Below are 5,486 nucleotides of genomic sequence, written 5' to 3' on the forward strand. Positions count from 1 at the left end.
ATGGCCTCGGCGGCTACTGTCCTCACGTCTGAGTTCCAATTAGCAAAGGAAGGAGGAAAATGCAAAAGGGCTTCCCAGATAAATCCACTGTTTCTTTAAGGAGCTTTCCCAAATGCCCCATTCAATATCTTATGCCTATGTATTATTGGCCAGAATTTAGTTCTGTCGCCATCCTTATCTACAGGGTAGGCTGCAGAATACAGTTTTTCTTCTGGGCACATTGAAACCCTGAGTACCAGGCTTTTGTTGGTGAGGAAGAAAGGGAAAATGGATTTGGGGAAGGATCCCATTCTGCTCCCATCCCTTATCTAGGTCTTAAGACATCATGAGTCCCCTCCCACTGACATCCCTCCCACCCTTAGGGTCCCTGCTACAGACTTGGAGCTCAAAAATGCTCACTCAGCTCCCTACGTTCATTCATCTGGCTATGGTTTGGTTGTGACCTGGCAAGGAGGTTGCCTTCTAGAATCATCTATGGTTTGGTTTCTAAGCTGTAAAACCTGGGGGTTAGAAGTTACATCATTTAATCCTCATGACATCTCCATAAGGCAGGTAGCATTATCCTCATTCTCCAAATTAGGAAAGAGATCCACAACTGGTAAGTGTAAACCAGGGCTTGAACGTGGTCCTGTCTGGCTCCAGAATAAGTGCTGTTTCCACAACAGCACTTCCCATGGACTGGGGGGGCTATTTCAGGTGGGGTAATGGCAGTAATAAAAGGGCCATAAGAAGCTGTTGATAAAGGGTGTGGTTTGCTTGTTCAGAGTGGAGTACATCAGTTAAGTAGACTTTTACGACAGTCTATTTTTCCAGGATGTAATATATTTATACTAGGCTGTTGCATAGATTTCCCTTGCTCCTTCTTTAAGGGAAATCCATTGGTTTGCCCTGATTGTGTCGCAGGCCCATAGAACAAGGTAGAGATTCACGTGATAGACCAAGATCAAACCCTGATGACACAGTCATGATCAGTGTGAGAGTGGATTTCAGAGGTAGCCTTGTTCTTGTCGGGGCTTCAGGGCAGAAGGAGTACTATATTATTTACCAGTCAGTCATCCATCAAGATGTGGGGTTTGCTCTGTGTGTTGCGTGCATGGAGGATGGAGGAAAAGAAGAGAAGTTGTATTTCTGGAATAAACACATGAAAAATTAATGATTTTTTAAAACCAAGATAAATTAGTTGATACCTGGATTGGAAATGATTCCTGGCCTCAAGGAGCTCATGGTGGCATCTCTCCCACCCCCTGAGTGCTCAGTGGTGGCCCAAGCTACTCTCTGAGTGCTTCTCAGCCCCAGGGAGGTGTACATCAGCATATCCTTGGAGGGGAACTCTTCCAATACTGTCCCCCTGCAACATCTTTGTCTATTTTTACTCTTTCCTCAAAGAAGTCACCCACTCTGGAGTTTGCTTACAAAGTGTTGTTTCCCAGCTGTGCGTGGTCATCCTGTTGTCTGAAAAGTGTGGAGGGGAAAGGGCATGGTATTATTGAATAACATTCAGATCGATGCTTTAGAAACATGAATTCCAACAGCAGACGCTCTAGTACCCATCCCTGGGGGCACTTACCTTGCTCTTTCAGAGCTTCCTTGGCCTCTGAGTTTCGGCCCTGACGTTGGCACATCCAGGTGTGCGCACGCCTCACTGCCCAGCCGCTGCACCTCCTCCCAGCTAAGTGGGAAGGCCCAGCCTGGTGAGGACACTCGGTGTGAAACAGAGACAGCTTTGCTGTGGTCTTAACCTCCTTTCTCCTCAGATAGCCTCGACCTATGTAAAATCTCTTCCTCATGCTTTGTGGTCAATAAACCCGCACGTGCCAGCTCTGCTCCAAGGCTCACAGAGTTTTTCCTCTGGCTCCTGCATCCGCATCATGCCGAGTGGGCTACTCCCCTGGAAAGTCCTCCTGATGGCAGCTGGGCCTTCTGGTAACTTTCCCCATGCCCTCTGGCTGTCCTCACCATCCACTCCACGGCCTGCACATGACTCTTTTCCTTAATATCATTAGTTCTCTAATGTGAAATCTCAGTTGGGTTCTCTAACAGTCATCCCGGGTTCTCAGACCCGCAGTTGCAATCGTGTTAACAGCTTCTAAAACTGACAACTGTGGAAACAGCTGTTATTAGTCCATACTTGCTTACAGTGTTATAAACCACAGCCGAATGCCCACAGTGGTAATAAGAGCTGCCGTTTATAGAGAGCTGATGATGTGTCCAGCACTAGTATTTTACATGCTTTTAAACTTCAAGATAACCCTATGAAGTAGGGACTACTATTTACAGTTGGAGAGACTGAAGGTCAGGGAGGTTAAGTACACTCCTGAGTGTCACAATTAAGTGTCTGTCTGAGTGTGGGGCTCAATACTCCCCAACTACTGCCGGGGCGGCCATGCTGCATAACATAACATCTCCCTCCTGCAGCTGTGACCTGATGCCCTCTTCTGAGCGTGCCACACCCAGAGTGGCTGTGGGTGGAGGCTGGGGGTCCAGCTAAGATCAGTACAGGGAAAATTAATGTTAAGACTCCTCCTCACAGGATCCAGAACACCAGTCCTGACTTGAGCATCTTTTCACACTGCCATCTTTTTTCTCCCATGTTGGCTATCAGGAGAAGGAATGGCAGGGAGGAAGTCATGGCCAGGAGTTACTTGTGACTGAAGGTTGGCATATTGCTGAAGGTTTTCAACCCCCAGTATAGGCAAAATCATAATGTGTTTGGTGGTGGAGTCGGGGAGAGGGGAAAGCAGTTTGGTTTTCTTGATTTCCTCAAGGGCAGGAGGTGATGTTTGTCTCAGCCTCAGAAACAGCCGCCATCTTTCTTGTTTTCATATCAGCCTGGCTTTGCAGCCAGCCAGTGGCTAAGGGTTTTCTTAGGCTCTTGAGGACCTAAGAAAGAACGTTATCTGTCCAAATAAGATATGGGCCAACTGTAAGCCATTATTGCAAGAAAAACTTGCCTGTGCTTTATAATTCAATATATATGGTAATTCTAGTAGCTGTTGTTCTGTCCTAGGAGGAAGAGGAAGGTTTGTCAAACTTTCTCAAGAAGTGAATTGCAGCACAGAATTCTGTTGACCTGTGTTCAGTTCCCTCTGGAAAATTCTAGGCTGTCAAAAGCAGACAGCTTTTCCAACACAGCTGCATTATCCACAACAGCAGGACAACAATAACTCCCACTGCCCTGGCTATATTGCTTGGGGAGTTCGTGTGTGTGTGTGTTTCTTATTCTATTTTTCCATCTGGTGACTTTTGTTTTCTTATAAACGGTGCTGTTTAAATGCTTTCCACAAATGCAATCTTGAAAATAAACACACTGAATGGACAAGAACAAAAGAGGCTCCATTCTCTATGCTGATCACTGCTGAGAGGTTTCCTCAGCTGCAGGGAGACAGGAGATGAGTGGATGAGCGGTCGTCAGTGTGAAATGCTGCTCACGGGTGCTGTTGGGATTAGATCCAATCAGAATGGCATTAATGGTGCCCTGGCCCCTGGACACACAGAAGGCTCAACAACTGGGCACCCATGAGCTACCACTGGGCCTTGAAAATTTAGGAGGCTCATCTCCCAGTTGGCAAGTCAAAAAAGCCCTGGTTTCATGACTTCTGGAGTCTCCTAGTTAAGAGAATCCTATGGCTCGATTGTCACTTCATCCTGCAGAGATTTTCCTGTCAATTTATTTTCTCATGTTCTTCAACCAACCACTCCCTTATGATCACTACCTTAGTTTGGGCCCCCTAGAAGTAGATGCTGAGACAGATTTGAGCATAGGCAATTTATCTGGGAGGGGCAGAGAATGCCAGTAGGGGAGGGGGAAATGGGGAAGTGATTCAGGAAGGAAGGCAGCCAACAAGGATGCAGTTCCACCAGCTCTCATAGCAGGCAGATGGAGCTTAGTTCCGTGAGGAAGCTCTGGAAACCAATATCAAACACAAGCCTCAGAATATTACCACCCAAGGGAGAGGACAGGGTGTTTATACAGCAGCTTCTAGGTGCATTGGTGGAAGGCTGCTCCCTAGGGGTGTTAATTCTCCCCCACTTCTGGCTTTCTTTGCATGTGAGTTGAGGGGATTTCCACAGTTTTGGAAAAAGTCCCAGGCACAGGCATAGAGACACACAGTTTGAAGTTGGCTGAAGTCCACTGAAAGGTCTAAGGGATGTGTCTGGGACACTAACAGCCTCTTTTTTCACCATACGCACGACTTCAGGTGAGCAACTCCCTGGGAGTGTTGGGGCCATGTCTGAAGGGTTTTCTCCCCCTAGTGTTTTCCATTTTTTTGTTTCATCACTGTCAAATTACCACACATCAGAACTACTCCCCACACACCCCCGCCTCCATCCCCTGGGTGTGAGTTCTTGAGAATTGCAAAGAATCGATTCTTTGCCTTTATGGGGGGAAGATACCGAGAATCACGTCTTGACGGCTCATGCATGAACAACCATAGGGACCCCTGACCCCAGCTGCCCCAGGAGGCAGCAGCTGTCTGCTGGCAGCAGGATGTCGGTTGTCGTGGGTGGTGATGCTCCAGCCCTGGCTTCCTTCCCCAGAGTATGCAGCCCACCAGAGACCTGGCAGATCAAGAGCGCTGTATCAGTTATGCTGCCTTTAGTGACAATAACAGAAAACCCCAACTTGAACTGGTTTAAGCAATACAGAAAATGTATTTCATTTCACCAAACAGGAAATTTGAGGTAGAGTGCCCCAGGTTAATTCGGGCCCCCAGTACTTTCCACCTCTTTGTCTTGCTATCTGCAGTGTGGTAATTTTGTTTTCTGTTATCTCTGTTGCTTGCCAGGTGGCTGCTGCAGGGTCAGTTCTCATGCACATAACACAGGCCTTCCAGACCCAGCCACTGTGGTGTGGAGGACACCCACACCACCCTACACAAGGAGACCATAGGGAGAGGCCAAGTGTAGATGTTCTGCCCAGTAGCCAGCGGAGATGCCAGCCGACAGCCAGAACGTGAGCGTGGACACCTCCAGGTGATGCCAGACTCTGTCATCCATCACCCCCAGCCATTGAACTTTCCCAGCTGAGGGTCCAGACATAATGGGGCAGAGACAAGCCACCCCGTGGTACCCTCTTAGAGTTACTGACCCACAGAATCTGAGAGCATAAGAACATAGTGCTTTATGTCGTAAAGTTTTAGGGTGTTTTTAACACAACAATAGAAACTGGAACATTGCTCCTGGTGGCATTTGCTTCGTTTCTGAGGAAAATCTGAGGGAAAGTTAAGGGGCTTTCAGTGCTCATTACCTGTCACTGTTCATGTCTTAGAGAGGGGCCCAGAATCCCTGGGGGATAGAGAAAAAGCTGGCCCTGTGCCCGGACACTTGGCAGGGGCCAGAAAGGCTCCTTTTCTTGGGTGATGTGTTCTATTATCCTGGAGACACCAGGAGAGGGCTTTCCAAGAAAGGTTATTGGGATCAGGCCCCACATGGGAACACCCCTCAAAGGACAGTCTCAAAGGTTTCTGAAGACTCCCAAATCCCAG

The sequence above is a fragment of the Macaca mulatta genome, chromosome 7, assembly GCF_049350105.2.
Source record: "Macaca mulatta isolate MMU2019108-1 chromosome 7, T2T-MMU8v2.0, whole genome shotgun sequence".
Classification (NCBI taxonomy): domain Eukaryota; kingdom Metazoa; phylum Chordata; class Mammalia; order Primates; family Cercopithecidae; genus Macaca; species Macaca mulatta.